Source organism: Plectropomus leopardus, chromosome 15, assembly GCF_026936395.1.
Source record: "Plectropomus leopardus strain MGB_pleo_1.0 chromosome 15, ASM2693639v1, whole genome shotgun sequence".
NCBI classification, from domain to species: Eukaryota; Metazoa; Chordata; class Actinopteri; order Perciformes; family Serranidae; genus Plectropomus; species Plectropomus leopardus.
The window spans coordinates 34781150-34805447 of record NC_142190.1 but is presented as its reverse complement, the minus strand read 5'-3'; the positions used below and the strand labels follow the sequence as shown (position 1 = coordinate 34805447).

At 39.9% G+C, this 24298-nt stretch overlaps 1 protein-coding gene across 6 annotated transcripts in view; it reads right to left on the bottom strand.

Moving 5' to 3' along the window:
- The window catches only part of nrip1b (nuclear receptor interacting protein 1b), a 134962-nt gene that overhangs the window by 52008 nt on the left and 58656 nt on the right, over positions 1-24298 (bottom strand). The window contains exon 1 of one of the 6 annotated variants that reach the window (XR_015779026.1): positions 1229-1710. The exons of 1 other annotated variant lie outside the window; for it this stretch is intronic. The gene's annotated coding sequence lies outside the window, so the exon portion shown is untranslated. Of the gene's footprint in view, positions 1-1228; positions 1711-24298 lie in introns of those variants that run through there. 4 more of the 6 variants (XR_015779022.1, XR_015779029.1, XR_006106461.2 and 1 more) reach the window with 4 other exon arrangements.

Here is a 24298-nt window from a genome sequence, read left to right as displayed (position 1 = left end):
GTGGGTGGGGGGCATTTTTGCACAGGAGAAAGCGGCTTAAGAATAGAATTGACTGTCCAAATTTGCAGTGTATTGGAATTGTAGAAAATTATATTTAATGTTATAGCATATTGTTATACTCAGCAAGGGACAAGCTTGTTGGGAAATCAGCATGGTCGGTTGTTAACCAGTTCTGTCTCATGTTCTGTGTGTGCAACCTAGTCAAAAACATTACAGGTAATGCTATATTATTTGTTAAATGATAAGATTTATTGGAAATGGTACTTGCAATAATGTATCATTACTGTACAATCTACCATAAATATTCAACTAGAACCAAATGTCAGGTCCAGTGGTCAAGAGGGATCTCTCTCATTTATGAAATAATGGAGTCATTTAGTTACCCGGCAGTAATTCATTAGTTTGCACTGCCAGCATCATCCACCATGCAGTTTCTACAGAGATGCACCAACTGCTTATAGCCTGCAACAAGCAAGCTTTTAACTATGCTATCCACAAAACCTGGATTCATGAAGCAATGTATCCTGTGCTGATGAAATCTGCAATGTGGGTTAGTAAGCAAAGCATTTTTCATCTTTGAATGTCATTTAATGCTGATATGCTGTAACTTCTGTAAAAAAAATTTATATATATACTGTGACATTAAAAGGGTGTGTAAAAACTTCAGTACTTAATGTCTCAAAACTGCATTCAATCCAGACTTAAAAATTCCAGGTTCACAAAAACATGAAACCACTGAGCAATTGAGCAATTTCATTAGCTAAGTTCAAGGCCTCGACAACAAAGCTCCTATGAGCCAGCTCAAACATGCAGTAGTTTCCAGGTTTTGAGGCAGGCACATGTTCCGCAGTGACAACGTCATACTGTAAAAGTGTTCAGAGCCAAGTGCCATTCCCTTCGACCCCTTCAAATTCCCTTCCCCCAGTCAGCCTCCACTCCACCTCCCTTCTCACTCTACCTTGACCCGCAAAACTTGGTACAAATTCAAATGCTCTAAGCCCCTCTTATCACCAGAGCTGATGAATCTCATGTAACAATGAAAAATGAACTCATCAACGCATTGAAGGGAAGTGGAAGATTGTTCTAAATTTTGATGCTAAAAAGCTGAACAATAAAACAATAAAAGGTAAAAAAGGTAACCAACATGGAATCAAAAGCACTAAGTGCTCAAACACAGAGAGAATTAAGATCTATATTAATTTTAAGAGAAAGAAAGAGAGGTACTTACCAGATAGATCGTGACATCAGAGCCCAAGAATGACAAATTCCTTTCTTGTCTATCTCTGATCCACTTCCATTTTTCTGAGCTCCCACATGGCACCCCCACCCCTCAGAGAGGCGAAAGCACAGAGTGTGCGACGGAGGAAGAGTCAAACACACGGGAAGAGGGGTGTGTGCGTGGGGGGGGGGCATTAGTCTGAGAGTGGAGATGGAGGGGATTGTTGCAGCTGTGCGTCCCCGTCACTATCTCCTCAAATCCAATTCTCTCCTCCATGTGTGTCTGCAGCAGCGCGGAAAAAGGCAACGGAAACAAAGTGATCCTTTTACAAACAGCCTAGAGAAAAAGGAAGAGCTACGGGGAGAGGGAACAGCAGGGAAAGAAAACAAGGGAGCTAGAGGGCCGAGGCAGCTGGAGAATAGCAGGTTCAAGTTTTCAGCTTTTCCCTTACTGTGTCGTAGAAGTGGGAGGGAACAAGCGGCATAATACAGGAAATAGTGCATAATACCTTCCAGCTTCTTTCTGCCCCCCTACACACACACACACACACACGCACGCACGCACACACAGTCTCTCTCCTCCCTCTCTCTATCACTGTTTCTCTCTGTCTCCCTCTCTGGAAATGTGCCTGGCTTCAATGACCCCCTCCTCCGGGCGCTGGAATGCAAGGAAAGAGTTTCAAGAGGCCCAGTTAGACAACCCTCAGAGTCACTGCACCTTGACCCCCGGGTCAGACGCAGTGTATGTGTGTGTGTGTGTGTATGTGTGCGTGTGTGTGTGCATGTGAGTGAGGGGCGGGGAATTTCAGCTGTGTCTGTGTATACTTAATTCTTGAGGCCAGCTTTGCCTCAGGAGATCACATAACCGTACCCAGACAGCCACTTGACAATGAAAATACTGTGGGACATTTACACCACTCTCATAATCAGTCTCAACACTGATTGGTGTTGGTGTTACGTACACACAATTGCTGCCTTCACTCCATAACAGGAATTTTAAAAAGCTGTCAGTCTCTGCAAATTTACTACACAGCAAAAATACTTGTGATTGCATTGAAATCAATGCACAGAAAGAAGAGCTGAAGACAAATTCAAACACTGCTTGTAAGCTGCTGTGTAAAAATAATAACTTAATGAGCCTGTTAGCAGTTCAGACATACTGACAGATTTCAAATCAGTGGCCAAAAACTATGACACAACGGGTCTTGGTTTTGTTTGGACGCTCTGCTGAAACAAGTTTTTGAATCCATTCAATCAGGCACATCTGCGTCATTTGAATCAGAAAAGATGGTCCTATCTGCCTGTCAGGGCCCAGTATTGTGGTCCGCTCTGCATGTAAAAACCTATTCTTCAAATTACATACACATTCTTTTATATAGTAGCGGTATAGTATAGTAGTGCATATATATACTGTATATATATACGTATATATATAAGTAGCGGCATTACCTGGAAGGGGAAACCTTTGATATAATCACTGACCACAATGCTTTGGCCTGGACCTTTAACTGTCCCAAGACATCATCCTGCCTTATCTAAAATCATGTTGCATATTTTGATGTTTAAAAGAGTGGGATTTTCTGTTTAGATTTGAAGATATAGCTCAGTATTCACTTTATTTAAATCAATTACCGCAAGACTAATCAGCCGTAAACTGTTTTGTAGCGTATGTATCTTTTTATCTTCCGTTGTTTTTTTTTTCAATTGTTACAAGTGGGGAACAGGATTGATTATTAATTGTCTGTGGTTTAAGCCAGGGTCCAAGCTGTAGGAGATATTTTGGGCTCATTTAGAAATGAGTTTGCAGCTGCAGTGGTGGCATCAACACATTTGTTGTGTCTTATTTATTCTTATTTTTTATTGGTCAGGGAGGGTATTTAAATACAGCCTGTTATTTTGCTGTTTTTTTTTTTCAATTTTATTGTAGCTTGCTAAAGTATATCTTGTGATTTCTTTTTGTTTTTCTATAGTCATTGTGAAGCGTGAGTGTACGTAGCGGTAGCCTGATACTAGGCATAGGCTGCTAGCGCATATACACATAACACATTGCCCTACCCATAAAACCTTCTCCTAAAAATCATGTCCAATAGTAGCCAGCAGGGGTCAGCCGTGGGCATCGACGAACATGAAGAAAGTCCTCTCCCTCTTGTGGAGTTGGCCTCAAACCCCATCCCTGACTCTGGCCCCCACTATCATGTCACCACCAGACATGACAAAAGAGGCGTTAGGGAGATAACCAGGCTGCTGGAATCCATGTATCTAGAACTACAGGAGGAGGACAAACAAATGTCGGGTGATGATCAAAATGATGTGGTAGGCACATTGACGGAACAGATACAGGAGTTACAATTGAGATTGGAGGCTTTAGAAAATATGCAAAGAAAACGCCTAAGAGTATATCCATGCAAGGCTGCAGGTCTTTGACCAGAGTGTCTGCAGTGGAGGGATGAACAGTGGGGAGACAAATAAAAATAGGTCCAAAGCACAAATCAGACCTGTTTGAGGTCCCCTAGTTTCTCCATTCCTGCAGAACCTTCCAGTCATTACACATCTGACGGTGATGCCACAATCCGAACTTTGCAGGCAGCCACAGCCAAGCCAGCCATTAAAAGTTGTTTAAGATTAAGAGTTTCCCCAGTTTGGTGAGTCAAGGAGTTCCACAGATGTCAATGATTTCATTGAGCAGTGCGAGAACTTTCTCATCCTCAGACCGTTGAGTGACACTGAGCTCTTAGGTACACTCAATGCTGTTCCAAAAGGGCCGGCCGGCAGCGGGTGCTTAGCTGCCCGAAACAAGATATCCAACTGTCAATGTTTAAGGAGGCTTTTCTGGAGGTATTGCTGTCCACAGCCTGTCAGTCAGAGGAAGAGGAGCAGCTCTGGTCAAATATCCAAGCACCCACACAATGCCTGGGGGATTTTGGACCAGACATGAAAGAAGAAGAGATTGTGAGGTAAATCCTAAATGCATGTAATCTAAGATATGCTAGTGGCTTGCATGGAATTGTGTTCACTGTTGACTAAGTGGTCGAAGTGGGGTCTCTGAAAAGAACTGGAGTAATTCCAAAGATTATTGGAGTTGTGTACAACAGACCAGCCATATAGACTGCACCACCTAAAGTCTAACACAAAAAACAAGCATGGTCAGGGGGGGGGCTCACTGTGGCTGCTTTTCTGTCCTTCCAGGATGCCGTGCACTTTTACATGGCAGTGATGGTAAATGGTAAATTGACTGCACTTCTATAGGGCTTTTCTAGTCTTTTGACCACTCAAAGTGCTTTCACACTTCATGTCACATTTACCCATTCACACACACATTCACACACTGGTGGCCAAGGCTACCATACATGGTGCCACCTGCTACTCAGTAACCATTCACATGCATGCACACTCCGATGATGCAGCATTGGGAGTAATTTGGGGCTCAGTATCTTGTCCAAGGATACATCCACATGTTGCCTGGAGGAGCTGGGGATCGAATTGCTGATCTTCCGATTAGAAGGATGACCCGCTCTACCTCTGAGCCACAGCCACCCTGAAGACCTCAACAACAAGCAGTCCTCAACCCCACTCCTGGAAGTTCAGCCTGAGGTTGTCAGGCCATTGCAGCAAAAGCAGCCCACAGTCAGGACAGAGTCCACCGGTGCCACTGAAATAAATAATAATAAAACATACAAAAATAATGTTTTATAAACATACAAAAATAATAATAATAAAACATACAAAAATAATAATAATAAAACATACAAAAATAATAATAAAACATACAATGAGCTGCCAGTGCGGAGGAGAGCATACAGAGTTTTGCCGCAAAAACAAGCAGTCATTGAGGAAGAACTAAAGGAAATGCTCAGGGATGGCAGCATTGAGCCATCTGTCTGCATGGGCATCCCAAGTGGTTCCAACAAAAGACAAGACTTCTGGCCTGGATTATTGGGGTGTCAATGCGAAGAAACACCATGACACATATCCCATGCCACTGGTGCATGAAATCCGTGAGTCCATGCAGGGAACCCAGTTCTTCAGCTCCCTGGATCTCAAAAGTGGTTACTGGCAGGTGGCTATGGATGAGAAAAGTAAACAAAAAACTGCAATGACCACCCATTTGAGTCTATTTCAATTCAAGGTCATACTGTTTGGCTTGCGGAATGCTGGCACCACCTTCCAGTGGCTGATAGAACATGTTTTGGTGGAATTATATGGGCAAAATATGTTTTGTCTACATCGACGACATCATGGTCTTCTTCAGGATTTGCCCATCTAACCTACAATGTCAAAAAATCCCATCTTTTACAAACACAACTTACCCTCCTCTGTCACTTGGTCTCTGGTAAAGGAATGGAAGTGGATCCAGAAAAAGTCAGGGCCATCGCACCTCCCCAGCTCAACAGATCTGAAAATTCTCCAGAGATTCCTGGGGGTGGTGGGCTGGTACCACAATTTTGTCCCCAGGCTGGCAGACATTGTGGGTCCACTCAATAACCTCAAGAGGAAAGGGGTGCAATGGGACTGGTCAGGGCAATGCCAAACCACTTTTGAACAGCTTATGGATTTGTCACAGGCACCACCAGTGTTGGCCTAGCCAAGGTCACACCTTGGCTTTCAGGTGAATTGTGACTATGACTGTAGCAATGTGGGTTTGAGGGCTCTCTAAGTACAGATCATTGATAGTGAAGAAAGACCCATTGCTCTCCACAGTGTTGCACTAAGGTATCCTACTTCAGAAAAGGAATGTTTGGCTGTCATGTGGGCTGTGTAAAAGCAGAGGTATTACCTGGAAGGGGAAAACCTTTGATAAGACATCATCCCAATTTACTAGATGATTTCTAAGGCTGCAGGGTTTTACCTTCTGGGTCCAGTATAAGAAAGGATGCCTTGACGTTCCCAGATGCCCTGTTCAGCAATCCCCCCCCTCCCACAAAAAAAAATTAAATCTTCACATGCTGGGGAGTCCCCACCTACCTGGTGTCTGACTGTTCACTATCCAACTAATGGCCAATCTGTGTGACACATGGGGCGTGACCCAAAAGCTCACAACCACATACCATCCACAGACCAATCTGATTGAGCGTGTAAATAAAATTTGGAAGACAATGAGTGCAGCAACCGAAAGAGTCCTCTGAAGCGTCTCATACACAAGGCTCCTGCAGCCAGTTCATCTTCAGGGATGTACACTTTGCAGTTGGGGATCTGGTTTGCATCCCGATGGTCAGGGAGTGTCAAGGTAGAAAAAAGGTAAGGTCCTATAAATTATGGTGTCTGGCAGTTAACTGATAACTAAGGTAGATACTGTGAATGCAGTAGACATGAAATCCTATTTGATAGAGAAGTGTTTAGTTTTTTTCTTGTTTTGCTATTACCTACCTCAGACTATTTAGTTGTCTATTTATTTAACAGGGCACAGTTGGACATAGATTTTATGTCATGTTGTAAAGTATTTCTGTTTATTCATATTATGTTTATTTGATTATTTATACTCACCTGAAGGGGAATTGATATGGAAGAGTGTGAGGTGTCTGTGTGAGGAGTCTGTGTCAGCAGTCTGCATTTGGGAGGTTGGCAATAGGAGCTCCAGATTGCTTCTTTTTTTCTTTTTTTTTTGTCAAAGACTTTCAGTGGCAAACTGGCAAATTGTGGATTATTCTTTAGAAGCAATTGTGGATCACTTTGCACCACGACCTGTGCTTTCAATAGGATATGTGATAAGACGGCGTGGCGCCATTATTTCTGAACAGTGACATCTCATCATGCACTGACCTGCCTCACCAAGAGGATTTTTTTTTTTTAATTGATGCCTCCTTTTCTGTCTTTTGCTTACTCGTGGCACAGTAAGAGAATTGGACTCATTCAAGTGACTGTTTTGGGAACTTTGGGGACTTTGGGTTCAGGAGTTATTGGGCTGAGTAATTGTATGAATGTTTGTTTGAAGTGTCCACTAATGTTGCCTGTTGTCTCCGCCTGTCAGCAGGCGCAATTTAATTTGATTCATTCATTATAAGGTGATTTAAGGAACAAGTTTTACTCTCTTTTGTGAATCTAAAATCATGTTGCATATTTTGATTACTGAAAAGAATGAGATTTTAAGTTGTAGCTGAGTATTCACCTTATTTCAAGCAACTAATTACCACAAGACTAATCCACTCGTAACAGTGTATGTATCTTTCTGATTGTTACTTTAGCTTCGCTGAAGCCGATAAGTGGGGATGCATTATCCATCTTTATATACAGTCTATGGTGTGTGTGTGAGTGTGTGTGTGATTGTGTGCATGTGCGTGTGCTTGTTATTCTTCTCAGTTCCATTCATCATGATCAGATCATTTATGTTACATTTGATATATCCTATTTGTTGGTCATAATAGATTATCAGAGTGTTTTTTTTTGTTTGTTTGTTTGGTTGTCTTTTTTTTTTTTTTGCCAGATTCACTCACGGGTCATGGAAAAAATAGACCAGACACATAGACTTTCGCTGCAGATTGCTAGCCAACCATGGACCTGGGGGCTGTGGCATGTAGTGTGTGAACAGTAAAATTGGTTAACATGAGTGCTGAAAGGGGGCAGAAATTCACTGCACTACATAGTGCCTCTGTGTCCAGTGTGGACAGAGCATGAAGAACAAAATTTAATATGACTTTACGAACAAAAATGTGTCAAACACAAAAATTTACTTCAAAAACCTTTATTTTAGTTATTTTGTTGTTGTAGTAGAACCCATTCTTCAGTCTCTCCTTTACAGACTCCTCCACACTGACACAGAACGGCATTTTATGGAAGCATCTTTTTTCTTTTACTTTTGCAATGTAGCTGGCATCATTTCTTGCAGCCGTAGCTTTAGAGTTCAAGGATGTGCTGGCTTACCTGTGGAAGAGTTTACTACAATGGTCTTCATTGCCCAGGTCCATCTGACCTCGGTCTGTTGGAGATTACATATTTGGTGCCACCTCAAGTGTTTTTTCCCAACAGTGTTTCCTTGGTACACTTATCTCTTGAGGTGATTCATCTGTGCATCCTTAGGGGGGTTAGCTCCACTCATGAAAAGGTATCTAAAGTTGTTGCCATGTAGTACCACAGCTCTTCAGTGACCATCTCTGACACATGTTTTGTGGTTGAGAGTGGATGAAAATTAGTATTAGTCAGTGTAGTAACCATTAACTGACAGTTAACGGATGTGTCAAGTAATGACTTAAAATGAACACCTAATGGCATTCATTTAAATTATGGTATGCATTACCCAACAGTTTATTAAAAGTAACCACCATAACAAGGACACATTAATAATCATTAAATGATGTAGTAATAACCATTAACTAATAGTTGACTGATGTGTCAAGTAATCTTTAACTAGTGGTATTCATGTTATTTAATGTGTTATTTCATACAGTAGTCAATAGTTTATTGACATTAACAATAATAAGGACATTTTTATCATGGTATCAAATAATGGAGAAATAACCATTACCTAGCCATTAATAAAATTAACTAATGTGTAAAGTAATAATCATGACTGTGTCATGTCAATTAGGCCTATTTCATACGTTATTATGTTATAATAATAATAACATTAAACGCTCATCCATTAAGTAACACATACTGATGCTGATAAGCATCACCTAACTATAATTAACCATTTATTGATGCTGCTTGTGACCCTTATTATAAAGTTGGCAACATTCATTGCTTAAGTAACACTTCATAGAGTAGAGCAGAATAGAAAGCTTTAAATTGTCATTGAAAATGATAGAATGACATTTTGACTACTACTACTGACAAGACATGTGCAACACACATTCAGCACAAATATCATAAAAACAGTACCCCATTCCCACCCACATAATTCCTAATAGCAAAACAGAGCAAATATATAATAATAGCAGTGCCAAGATAAACAGCAATGTAGATTGCACTGATGGCTCATAAACAAATACTGATGCTGAATAAGCATCACTTAACTATAATCAACCATCTATTAATGGTCCTTGTGACCCTTTTTGGAAAGTTTAAAACATTCATCCCCCAAGTAACACTTCATTGACACATACTGATGCTGAATAAGCATCAGTATGTGTCATGTAATTAACCACGTGTAATTAACCACTTATTACTGCTCTTTGTGCCCCTAATTGTAAAGTTGAAAACATTCATCCCTGTTATATTTGCACTGTTTTAAGGAATGTGTATATTATGTGGGGGAAATGGGGTACTGTTTGTGTAATATGTGATACTAGGTCCCTGCTCCTGATTTTTTTCCCCCTAGCCAGCTACACACCTATCCTGTATTAGCCTAGTTATTCCTTCCCTGCTTCTTAGTTTTCCCTGCCAATCAGTTCCCTGCCTGACTCATGACCTTATTCCCCTCACCTGAGCTTCCCTGCCCTTTTTCTCCACCTGCATGTCATCCCCTCGTAAGTCTAGCTTGTATTTAAATCCTGGTTTTCACTTCTGTCTTTGTTGGATCCTTGATTTATTTGTGTGATGTTTCAGTGATCTTTGGAGTTGCTGTCACCTTGCCGTGTCTTGCATTTCTGTTCCACATGATATGACAAATCCATTGTTTTCATTATAATATCAATTACAGTGGTGATTATTACTATTATTATTATTATTATTGTTATTATTGATGATTTAAATTTTTTTGATGATGATGATGAAAAAAATGTTATTTTTTATTATTAATTATTATTATTCATCATTGTTGTTACCATCATTGTTACATTTATATACTTCCTTTCCCTCTCATAATAGAGCATTAGCCCCACTCAGTGTTGCCCCTCAGAAATGATTTTTAATAATCTTTTATACTGCATTGTTGTTGCCACTGTTATTATCATCACAATCACGTTTTTTTTTTTTTTTGCTTTTAATTTTTATCTCATTTGTGTTTTGTTTCTCTCAATACATATGTACACTCTAAGTCACATGCACGCATACACACATACATACATATATGCATTAATGCATATAAGTATATGCTTACATACATACAAATACACACACATGCATTCACATACACAAGCATAGGCAAATTATGTCCCTGTTCTGTCTCTGTATATTGTTTAATTCCCTATATTTCTTAGATCTATATCATATCACCTTAAGTTTTTTTTTTTTAATTCAATTTTTTTTTCATTTCTTATAATAACTGATAATATTAACAGTATCATGGATATCATGGATATCATATCACTATCATCATGGATAGTGTTGTTATTATTATTGATACTAATATTAAACACTCGCAAACATACATCCACAACCTCCCCAACACTAACAACCCACTGTCAGTCCATCAACTAGTGTCTATCAATCCCTTTGTTTTCTTCTCCTTCACAATTTTTCCTATATTTTTTCCTTTTCTATTTTATTTTATTTTACTTTATTTGTTTTTTTTTAGCTATTTCATGATTAATCCCCTTTGATTTACCCTTCCACTACTCTAATAATATCAAGGCACACAGAAACTGTCAGAGTGGTGCAGCTTCTGTTCCCTGGCAGATGGAACTCATTGGGAAGTTCTGATGGATTTCATTGGAACAGGCAGCTTGAGAAAGGAAGGTTGGTCATCATATTCCCACCTATTATATATTAATTATATCATATGTCAAATGACTGCCATTCCCTTTTTGGGGATCAAGTCCACAATGGGCCAGCTCCCTCCAAGGGTCTGGGGGCAATCAAACACTGAACAGACAAGTCAAAATTAAGAAACAAAGAAACACCAACACAAACTTGGTTTATTCTGCTGGACTGTTCCTGCTGACCCAACAGGCCGGTACTCTCCCTGACTTCATCACTATAATATTTATTATTATCTTTACTGGATCTAGCAGATAATTGCAGAACACCAGCAGGCTCTTGGTAATAACATCTGCTTCTGATTTAAACATTTCTGTTTGAGATCTGTATCATGATTATCAAAACTATAGTTTTACAGGTTTATCATATCTTGCAAGACAATAATTTTTCCATGCATTTATGGATAATGTTGGGAATACAGAAATCATACAATAGCACTAGTACAGTACTAGCATGTAAGTATATATATATACATATATACATATATATATATATATATATATATATATATATATATATATATATATATATATATATATATATATAATATTTTCAAAAAAATATCAGGCTATCAATGAAATTTTCTTAAGAAACCAACTACAATCTTTAAGAATGTAAGCCTACCTAGACAGACCTAAAAGGCATATTGGAAAAACTGAATCTGAAAAGCATGTCACTGGAGGTTTACTAATTACTACCACTACCAATCATTACAATCATTGTTTACTCGCTCCCTCAGCCCTCTGAGAGTAGATTTCACCAAGTTCACGTCAGTTATTTAGACAACTGAAACAACACATCAGCATGCTGACCGATTATTTAAATGCAGCAGTAGTTGGTTTTTGTCATCCTTCTTGTTCTTCTTTTAACACTACATACAATGCGGCTGCATCTCAAGGCCACTGCTGCCCTCCACAGGAAGTAAACAGACATAGCTACTCAGTTATTGGTCAGTGGAAGTCAGATAAGTGTATGCACTCCTTATTATGCATTTTTTACATCTGTTTCAAAGAAGAACACACGCAGAACATCTTCAGTCCCATGAACGTGATTGGATGTGTTTATGTCTGGGAAGAGTTTAAATTTAATTTAAATTTAAATTTAAATTTTTATCTTACCTTGTCGAGCTTTAACATAAAATTATATTTATTTCCAGGAGAAATGAGGGCAGATTTTTTTTTAATTGCAGAAAGGCAGGAAGAACTTGCCTTTTTCTGAAGACTCTAACCTGTCTACACAAACCCATCCATCTGCATGACCCCAAAACCCCCTACAGTAGGCTCTGACAGGACACAGGACACGGTATGCAGAGCTGCACCATCAGGAGAGGAAAACCAGGAAAATGGCTGGGCCCTCCCAAACAAACTTGGGGAACGCGCCCCCTGACGGCTGCTAATAATGGCACATTTTGTACTGACAACTACTGTGCTGCGCTCACCTGGAATCAGGCAAACGGTAGACAGGGGACAGTAAAAACAGCCTCTGGACAGCAAAAACCAATAGTATGGACAAAATATATAAATACACATGGCGATAATGAGAATGACATCATATGATGTCAAAGAATGGAATAGAATGATTTCACTACTTTTATTTTATGTTTATTCTTATAATCAGAACCATGTTTTGTTTTTTTTTTGTGTATGTGTGTGTGTGTGTGTGTGTGTGAGGGAGCTATGAACATTAAGCTGTAATTCTGATAAAGAGTGGTGTCTCACTTTTCCAGAAACAATTCAGCATTATCGTGGACTCACTTGACATGGGAGGTATTAAAAACAAAGAAAAGCAGTGAGAGGGGGATACAGCAAGCTGAAACAACACACTGGAATACAGGGATTTCAACATGAAAGCAGTTACTGTGGAAATTGGATCATTTAGCAGCATCTGAGATACACAAGGAAAAATAAAATGCTTATTAACCCTAAAAGATGGGTAAGATGGATTACAAGATCAACCTCTCCCCATCATAACATGACCGGTGTCACGTCTTGTCTTTCTAGCTCTCGCTTCTTGTATTAAAGATTATCCAATAAAGTTTGTTAAACAGGTGGTTTAGAGGTGGAGTGGGTCATCCTTTAATCAAAATGTTGGCAGTTTGATCCCTGGCTCCTGATGGCTGTTCCATTGTGTAAAAGTGTGTGTGATTGTATAAAAAACCACAGCAAAAAAAATCTAAAAATTGAGTAGCAGGTGGCAACACGTGCCGTAGCCTCAGCCACCAGTGTATGAATGTGCATGTGAGTGGATAAATGTGAAAAAACCCTTATGTTCTGAAGAAGAGGTGCTTCTGCAGAGTGAAAAACAAATGTGATGTTATATTTAGTAGCATCAGGAGTGGATATAATGTCACACAAACAATTCATGGGATGCTGAAAATATTTTGTTCATCAATCATTCACCACCTGCAAACTGCAAACTTAGAGTAGCACAACTGCCACTCGAAGAAGTGCGCTGGGAGGGGGGAGGGACAGAGGGGGGAGGGCGCATTTTTTTTGCAAGATATTTACTTGATGACTTTGTGAATTTTTATCCAATCTGTCTGAACCGCCCAAGATATTTTCTAGTATGATCAGTCACAAATTATATACATAACTGATGTGAACTGAAGTGTTAAGGTTTTGAGACACCAAGTCAGCGGTTTGCCATCGACTCATGTTGGGCCTGACAAGCCCGAGGCCCTCATTGCCACAGTGTTCCCCACACCACTGACCCTCATCCACCCTGGTTGGCTTTTTTTTTGGCTGATTCAGCATGTTAAATTGGTGGCGTGGAAGCCTTCAGTAGATCACTTTGACTTTACTCAAGAAAGGCGTCCGAATGCAGCACAAGAAAAGTGATGCAAATCCAGGTTTCAAAGGGTTAAATAACACCAGAGAAATGTTCCTCAGATCAGTTCAAGTGTGAGGAAGGTCAAACTGTTTTTGGTGAGCATGTGAGGGAAAACCGTCAGCTCTTTTTTTCAATTCTGTCAGTATGAAATAATAAATAAAAATAGTTGATACACTTTGAAACCCGGAGCAACATCACCAATCTTGTGCTGCTTTCATATTACATCCATGAAATTACAGAAAATATTTAAACCTTTTGAAACTTGAGTGGCCACTCAGATTAGCATACAACAGAACAGAAGTGAAAAATGTAAGTAAACTGCTTAAGTTGAAAAGGAATGAGGTTAAAACAAACTTGGTATATGAGGTAAGATTGTTTTTTTTCTGCCAGTGTGTTTTTAACAAACATTTTCTGATGAGTTGTGTTGTTGTTCACTAGCGCACAGTAGATATACCTTTTTTTTTTATATTTAAGGCCCGAGCACCAAACGGTGCAAGGACCCACTTGGAATGTAAGGAATTATCAGGCCCGAACACCGAATGGTGCGAGGACCCTCCTGAAACTGAAGGAATTATTAAGGCCCGAGCACCGAATGGTGCAAGGACATAGTGGTAACAGGAAGTTATTTTTCTTACACTTTGATGTTTCCCCAAGAGCAGCTTAACCCCAGCAACCTCATATTCACTTATAAATATTGCAAAGACTTTCATGATACACATAAAAAAAACTGAGTTTTCATCAAACGCTGCTGCCATAGGCACGCACTATTTGCCATAAAATAGGAAGCACTTTTTGAGGGGCAAGGCATGCACAGAAACTCACCAAATCGGACACAGACATCACAAGTCTTAAATTGTTATATCTGATAATTTTTTTTGCATTTATGTGCCAAAATGGCTTTGTAGCACCCCCTAGCGAATTTAAACAAAGCAGCCCCACGGATCATTTAACTTAGAGCTACGAAACTTGGGAAATGTGTATCAGACCAAAATCTACAAAAAAAGCCTCTTAAAGCCATGCCCTAAACCTAACAGAAAGTCCGCCATTTTCATATTTTTTGTAATTTTAGCCTCTGTTTCAAAACGAACTAGTCCTACATATATCATCTGATCAAATTCACATCCGGACACCAGTATTTCCTAAAGTTGGTGATGTTATATTGCGACCAGTTTTTTATTTCATCTAACACTGTTGCCGTTCTTCGCCATTAGACAGGAAGTTGTGTTTGAGGGGCTTACGATGCGTAAGAGCTCACGAAACGTGGCATATACATCGAGTCCTAAAATGTGATATTTGATATACTTTTTTTTTAGCTTTGATGTTTAACCTAGAGCTATGAAACTTGGGAAACATTTGTAAAAGCTCAAGACCTACCAAAAGGCTTCATGGAGCCATGCCCTAAACCTACCAGGAAGTCCACCAATTTTAATTTTATTTAAGTTTTTGGGCAAATATTGTGCAATTTCTGACAGAGCCCGACTGATTTTTCAATATGCCTATATTATCACCTGATATAAGCCTTTTAAAGACGTGCCAAAATGGCTCTGTAGCCCCCTACAGATTTCAACAAAGCAGCCCCTGTGGTGCATTTCACCTAGAGCTACAAAAGGCATGTGTAACAGCCCAACACCTAAAAAAAAAGCCTCTTGGACCCATACCCTAAACGCAAAAGGAAGTCAGCCATTTTGAATTGAATGTGCAATTTTGGCATATTTTTGGCCATTTTCAGGGGTTGCAATTTTTTTGACTTCTAATACAGATTTCATCCAATTGACTTCAAATTTTAAATATCCTCTTAGAAGGTGTGGAACATCAAAAGTTAGTACATTTGTGAGTTTTCGTCACACCGTGTGGCCATTACTGGGCGAAACATTTCCATGTCTCGCCATTAACCAGGAAGTAGTTTATGGACATGACATGGTCCAATCCGCACCAAACTTCACATGTTTGATGACAGTCTTGCCCTGAACACATCTACATGACAACCGTTACCATCACTTATAGCGCCCCCTACTGGCAACATAAAATGTCATGGAAATTACATGCTTTCTTCTTTGATGGACTGCTCCTACAGATTTTATCCAATTGACTTCAAATCTGGTGACAAAACCTTTAAGACCTTAATGATGCCTCCCTCTAAAGTAATTTTCCCATGAACGCCATGGAGACCCAGTGGTTGCCGCCAAAGCAGAACTTGTTGTAACTTCACTTTGCAATGATTGATTGGCCCCAAATTCACAGTTGTGATCAGGCTGCAGCCCAGCCCTCAACATGTCATTGAACTATGATGCTCACTGTGCCACCTACTTCCAACAGGAAGTATGGCTTCTCACTCAATTATCCTTACATTGACATGAAGTTTACATGGTTTGGTCTATAAATGATGTAGACCAGGATGACATAGATTTTATGTGTCCAAAGAAAGTAATTCATCATGTGGAATAATTCACTCAAGGGTCCAAACTCTCTGCGTACTTTTTCCAACTTTCACTGAAATGGATAATTGCGTCACTCAGAATCCCGCCTGTAGCCTGGACTTGCGTGGGTATGCGAGGGCCTGTTCATTGCTGCTTGCAGCTTTTATTTGGGCCTGAGCACCTAACGGTGCAAGGACCCTATTGTAATTGGTCCGTTTATTATTATCATTATTAGGGCCCAAGTACCAAACGGTGTGAGGACCCTATTGTAATTGGTTTGTTAATTATTATTATTTTTAGGGCCCAAGCACCGAACGGTGCAAGGACCCTATTGTAATTAGTTTGTTTATTATTATTAGGGCCCAACACCAAGGGTGCGAGGACCCTATTGTAATTGCTCTGCTTTTTGTTAGGGCCCAAGCACCGAATGGTGCGGGGACCCTATTGGAATTGGTCCATTTATTATTATTATTATTATTATTATTATTATTATTATTATTATTATTATTATTATTGTTATTATTATTAGGGCCCGAGCACCAAACAGTGCAAGGACCCTATTGTAATTGGTCTGTTTATTATTAGGGCCCGAGCAATGAAGGGTGCGAGGACCCTATTGTAATCCAAAGGATTATTATTATTAGGGCCCGAGCACCAAGGGTGGTCCTATTGGGTGGCGAGGACCCTATTGTAATTGCTCCGTTTATTAGGGCCCGAGCACCGAACGGTGCAAGGACCTTATTGTAATTGCTTCGTTTATTAGGGCCCAAGCACCAAGGGTGCGAGGACCCTATTGTAATTGCACCGCTTTTTTTGGGCCTGAGCACCGAATGGTGCGAGGAACCTATTGTAATTGGTCCGTTTTTAGGGCCCGAGGACCCTATTGTAATTGTAAGGATTATTATTATTATTAGGGCCTGAGCACCGAATGGTGTGAGGACCCTATATTAATTGAAAGGATTATCAGGGCCCGAGCAACGAAGGGTGCGAGGATCCTATTGGAACTGTAGGTATTATTATCATTAGGGCCCGAGCACGGAATGGTGTGAGGACCCTATTGGAATTGGTCCATTTATTAGGGCCCGAGCACCAAGGGTGCGAGGACCCTATTGTAATTGCTACGCTTTTTATTAGGGCCCAAGCACTGAACGGTGCGAGGACCCCATTGTAATTGCTTCGTTTATTAGGGCCCGAGCACCAAGGGTGCGAGGACCCTATTGTAATCGCTCCGTTTATTATTAGGGCCCAAGCACCAAATGGTGCGAGGACCCTATTGTAATTGTAAGGATTATTATTATTGTTAGGGCCCAAGCACTGAGGGTGCGAGGACCCTATTGTAATCCAAAGGATTATTAGGGCCCGAGCACCGAAGGGTGCAAGGACCCTATTGTATTCTAAAGGATTATTAAGGCCCGAGCAGCGAGGGTGTGAGAACCCTATTGTAATTGTAAGGATTATTATTAGGGCTCGAGCACCAAGGGTGCGAGGATCCTATTGTAATTGCTCCGCTTTTTATTCTTATTGTTTTTCTTCTACCTAATGAATCGCTTTTTTGAGGGCTTTGTCATACTTGAAAACTCATGAAACTTGGCGTGCTTATGGGGACTTATGGGAAATTTTTGTATTTTATAGGTGTCGTGTATAGGTGTCAAAAAATGAGCTCAGTAGTGCCCCCTAAATACCAGCCCTGCAAACCATTTCATGTAGAGAGATGAAAATTTAGAGGTACATAAAACATGTCACAATGGACAAAAAAGCCTCTTGGAGCCATACTCTAAACCCAACAGGAAGTCAGCCATTTTTAATTGAAATGTCATTTTTTGCGATTTCATGGTGATGGAATTTCAAACAACAGTCCTACAGATTTCAACGGATTGACTTCAAAATTTGGAAATCCATCCTTCAGATGTGGGCGACCCTAGTTTGCAACCAGTTTTCGTTTTTGTGTAACAGTGTGGAAGTTATGGGGCCAAAAAGTTACATGTTTTGCCACCAAATAGGAAGTAGTTTTTAAAACTATTGTACATGATCCAAAATGCCCCAAACTTCAGATGCTTGATAAGAGTCCCGCCCTGAACACATCTATATGAGAATTTTCATCCATACTGAGAGCATCACCTATTGATACAGGAAAGACAAAGTTTTACACTAAGAGGTCCAGCTCCTACCAGGTTGAATTGATTGATCTCAAAATTGTGTCAAAAAATCATTAAGATGTTGGTGATGATGGAAAATGAGTCCATTTTTGTTGTTTTTGTATTTTTTTAGATCCATCAGAAATCCTAAAATGTGATATCTGATATGATTTTTTTGAACTGATGTACCAAAATGGCTCTCCAGTGCCCCCTACAAAAATTTCAACGAAGCAGCCCCCGCAGACCATTAAATCTAGAGCAATGAAACTTGGGAAATATGAGTACAAGACCAAGACTTACAAAAAAGCCTCTTGGAGCCATGACCTAAACACAACAGAAAGTCCACCAATTTTAATTTTATTTATATTTTTTGACAAATTTTTGCAATTTCTTCTAGAGCCCGACTGATTTTTCAATACACCCGTAATCACTTGATACAAGCCTTTCACAGAAAAAATGGAGCAAATCAGCCTCAACTCATATTTTTCCCAAATGCGCTGAGAGGAAAACTCTGTTCACACACCATATAATGCAGGAAATGATACTGGGGGTTTTTAGAAATAGCTGTCTTCTATAGCTGTCCACTAGATAGAGCTCTTACTCCATTGTTTACCCATTGTTTGACTCACACTCACACACACACAGAAAGAGAGAGAGACAGCGAGAGAGAGAGAGAGAGAGTCAAAGTGCTCTCTTACTTCATTGTTAAACTACTCTAAACACTCAAGGACATTGTGACAGAGCCTTGCAGAACAGTGGACGAGTTTTTATACAATACGCAACATTGAAGTACATACTGTTATGTTAAAAAACAATGGCTTCATCTTCCTAATCTTCCCACCAAATCAGAAACAATTACATTCTCACAGGCTCTGGATGTACAACAAAAGATCATTTAGAAATTAATCAGGTATTCAAACAATTTTATATTAAACTATACATCAGAATCGACAGAGGCTGACAAGCTTTTATGGGATTTTTTTGATAATCTGAAGATACCTCCCATTATCAGGACGACAAAAACTTGTCAGAAGAACCTATTACACTGGAGGAGGTTACTTTAGCAATACACAGCTTACAGAGTTCAGAAGCACCTGGTCCTGACGGGTACACACCTGAGTTTTATAGAATGTTTACTACAGAAATTGCCTCTCTGCTTATACAGGTTTTCAATTAATCATCTGAAAGGGGCCTTCTTACAACAACATTCTACCAGGCATCAGTTTTTCTGCTACATCAAAAAAGGGAAAGACCAACCTCTCATCATACAGACCAGTGAGTCTTTTGAATGTGGACACTAAAATTTTAGCTAAAATAATGACCACTGGAGAAGAGAACGTACTCCCAACAATAATTTATGAGGATCAGACGGGATTTATTAAAAATAGACAAATGATTTATAACATTTGCTAGATTATCTGATATTATATATATGTATGTGTAAATCAAATTCCCACAATAAAATATAGGCTCCAAATTAATTTCATGGATCAAGCTTTTACGCTTCTCCAGTGGCTTCAGTACAGAAAAATGAGCTTAGTTCTTTCTGACTATTTCAATTTAATGCAATCAACTAGACAGGGCTATCCGCTTTCTTCGCAGCTTTTTGCAATAGCAATCGAACCTCTTGCAGTCTCCTTACGAGGAGATGAGAAGCATATTGTCTCACTGTGCGCAAATGATTTATTTATTTTGAAAAACCCATCTAAGTCAATCACCATGATAACTTCTATTTTAAGTCAATTTGGGTGGGATACCTGATGGCTCAATGGATAGAGCAGGCGCCTCATGTCATGTACAGAGGCTTTGTCCTTGCCGCAATGGCCATGGGTTCAGTTCTGGCCCCTTGCTGCATGTCGTCCCCTCTCTCTTCCCTTCTCATGCTTAGTCTGTCTTACCAATAAAAGGCATGACCCCCCCCCCACAAAAAAAAATATATGTTTAAGTAAATTTGGGCGAATTCAAACTCAGTATTAAAGCTGCAAGCAGTGATGAAGAGTTTGGACCCTGGAGTGAGCTACTTCACATTGTGTAGTACTTCCAGCAGCTACTAGGTGGCAGTAGAGGAGAGTCAAATTCCACGTCATCTTTGTGTACATCATTTGTTGACCAAACCATGTAAATATCATGTAAATCACCATGGTACCCTAATAAAACCTGAGGTTTCAGGCAGATTGGACAATGTACACCAAAGTTACAACAATGTCCAGTTTTCTTGTGAAACATAAAAATTGTATGCCAGATAACGGGATAACCTTAAAAGTTTTGCACGAACCATTGATAACTTTCAGTTGGGAAGGTCTTAAGATCATACAGACAAAATTTCGACTGGATCCCATTAATTGTGTAGACCAAGTTGATAAAAGTATTTAAAAAAGTTATTTCCTGTGGCCACTAGGTGATGCTATCATGACTAGTGAATATTGTTATACAGATGTGTTCGGGGCCCTAATCAAACCTTTGAAGTTTCAGGCAGATCAGACAATGTACACAAAAGTTATAACAATTTCCTGTTCTACAGCAAGACATCAAAATTGTACGCCACATAATGGTAAAACCAGAAAAGTTTTGTGCAGACCTGTGATAACTTTTCATCACCAAGGGGTTGAGAATGGACACACCAATTCTAAAGTCAATTGGATGAATCCTGTAGAACACAATAGCAAAAGTAGGAGCCCGAAATGGCCAAAAACCAGCACAAAATTCAAAATGGCTGACTTCCTGTTGGGTTTGTGGGGTGGGTCCAAGAGGTTGTTTTGTGCGTCTGGGCATGATGTGTGTCGACTTTCATATTTGTAGATGAAACCAGCCAATGGGGCAACACATTAGGGGGCACTGTGGAGCCATTTTGCCACACCCATTTGCGAAACCACAAAAATACAAGTTTTTGCGAGGCCGGACGAGCATACCAACTTTCATGAGTTTTTGAGCATGTTCAGACCTGCAAAAATGTGATTCTTGGAAGAGAAAAATAATAATTATTAAAGGTGCAAGCCACGACGAACGGGCCCTCACACCCCCACTCAAGTCAAGGCTACTGTAGGGACTCTGAGTCATGCAATCATCCATTTCAGTGAAACTTGGAAAAAGTATATAGAGACTTTGGACCCTTTAGGGAGATATTTCACATGGTGAATTACTTCCTTTGGACACAAAATCTGTGGCATCTTGGTCTACATCATTTGTCGAACAAAACATGTAAACTTCATGAAACTCAAAGGACAGTTGTGGTACGAGGCGTCCTTCCTGTTGACAGTAGGTGGCTCAGTGAGTACCATATTAAAGGACATGCTGATGTGTTAAGGAGCTGCAGCCTGACCACAACTGTGAAATCTGGGGCCAGTTGGTCCATGTAAAGTGAAGTTACAACAACTTCCTTTTAGCGGCCACCACTGGGTCTCCATGGCAAGAGCGTTCATGAAAAACCTATACTTCAGAGGGAGGCATCATTAAGGTCTTAAAGGTTTTGTCACCAGATTTAATGTCAATCGTATACAATCCGTAGGTGCATTCCATCAAAGAAGAAAGCATGTAATTTCCATGACATTTTATGTTGCCAGTAGGGGGCACTACAAGTAATGGTAATGGTTGTCATGTAGATGTGTTCAGAGCAAGACAGCCATCTTCCATGTGAAGTTTGGTGAAGATTGGACCATGTCCATCAGAGTGATAAACTACTTCCTGGTGAATGGTGAGACATGGAAATGATTGGCCCAGTAACAACCACATGATGTGACAAAAACTTTTGATGTCCCAGGCCTTCTGAGAAGATTTTTATGGAGATTTTTTGGAGGTACTGGGGTGTTGCACAAGCCTCCAAAGTTTCACAGCTTTAGGTAAAACATGCTGAGGAGGCTGCTTTGTTGAAAATGAGTAGGGGGCGCAAATGATACATTTCCTCCCACCCACGCACGAGACCATTAAAATATCAGATTTTTCACCAGACCTGGTAAGTCTGCAAAGTTTCATGACTTCTTGAATAGGTTAAAGCCCTCAAAAGGCAATTCATTTGAGAGAATAATAATAATAATAATAATAATAATAATAATAATAATAATAATAATAATAAAAGCCTGCTACAGGCTTACTCACAGCAAAAAGCATGGGAAAAATTTACAGTATTTCTCCTTTTTCCCTGATGATTACAATAAGTCCCTAAATGTGTTTTCTTGTTGCTACTTAAATATAATTCTACTGAGAGATTCTGAAAAATTGCTAAGTACAATAAAGTCAGCATGTTCGTAGTCCTCTCCTCCTGTACCCTGGAACCTTAGATCAGTTTGTATCAATATCCTTCTGGCAAGTAATGCAGGATTCAGGAAGAGATTCTGCCTATTAGTGATCTAAGTCTGCGATTTGTTCAGTTAGTTTTTGTTTTTTCTCCCTATTGTTTTCTAGTCAATTGTCCACAGTGGGTGATAATTTGTCCCTGAATATAAGCCTTTAATGCTTCCCATAATTAACATTTTTGAAACATCTGGAGTTTCATTAGTTTGCATATAAAAGCTAATTGGGATTTTATGAGTTCTATGTTTTTCATCAGCTAGTAAACCATGATCCATTCGCCAGTTCTGGATGAATGTCTATTGGGGATATGTAGTTGCAGATTTAGTGGGACATGGTCAGATAAAACAATGGCCTCATTATCAATGTATTTTACTGCTATGACCAGTTTAGAGTCTATGAAAAAAATATCAATTCTGGAGAAGGAATTGTGTGGCTGAGAGAAAAAAACTATATTTTCGTTGACTTGGGTGTATGTATCTCCAAATGTCTAATATCTTAGCTGTACTTAAATCTGGATGAGTTTGGCTGATTTGGACATAGAATGGTGTTTGTTTGATGATCAATTTATTACTGGATCCTTGTGAGAGTGAAAATTGGGCAAGGAGGCTCGCACTGAACCCATAAACTTCTCATCATCATAGTTGGGGGCATAGATGTTTGCAAGCATTACTGGAGTATTATATTTATATTTCCCCAGTTACTATTTAATATCTACCATTTTGGTCTGAGATTATATCTGTTGGAGTAAAAGAATTATTTTTAAAATGACAATAGCAGTTCCACACAACTTGGAGTTAAAATGTGAATGAAACACGTATCCAACCCAATGTTTATGCAAATTCTTATGTGCTTGGTTTTTCATATCCCTATCCTGCAAAAAGGCTTGGTCTGGCCCAACCTCACCCTATCTCTAAGGCCAATATGTTACCTCATTTCACAGTTTCATTCAAGCCTTTGCAATTCCATCTGACAAACTTCATCACACTTTCTTCACTAGTCTTATTAGATTCAGTCAAATTCCTGTCAATGGTCTAGTTTAGTGAGGGATAGAATGATGAGTATCCTTGCATCCACATAACAAACAACCATCCAATACAATTACAAAGACATATATTATATAAAGAATGAAAACAAATAGGCTTACTCACATTGTCTGCTTGTATGAGATGCATCTGAACTCAATAACTCAACATTTAACTTTAAAATGTATACCAGTAATTAGGTGTGTAGCTAGAATTAAGAATTATCTGCAACTGATTTTTTTGTCATTTTTTACTCATGATCTGTAGAATCCATCCACGCATCCATCCATCCATTTTCTTCCGCTTATCTGCGGCCAGGTCACAGGGGAAACAGGTGGAGCAGAACATTCCAGATGTCCCTCTCCCCAGCAACGCTTTCCAGCTCGTCCTAGGGGGTCCCAAGGCGTTTCCAGGCCAGATGAGATATGTAATACCTCTAGATCTGCCCCGGGGCGGCCTACCAGTAGGATGTGGAATACTTTCAACGGGATGCGCCCAGGAGGCATCCTAATCAGATGCCTGAAGCACCTCAATTGGCCCCTTTCGACGCAAAGCAGCAGCGGCTCTACTCAAAGCTCTTCCCGGATGTCCGAGCTCCTTGGCTGCAAACTGCCCCAGTGCATGCTGAAGGTCACGGTGTGATGAAGCCAACAGAACCACATTACCTGCAAAAGCAGAGATGCAATTCTGAGGTCGCCAAACCAGACCCCTTCCTCCTCCTGGGTGTGCCTTGAGATCCTGTCCATGAAAATCACGAACAGGATCAGAGACAGGCCAACACCCACTGGGAATGTGTTTGACTTCACACCGAGTATGCGGA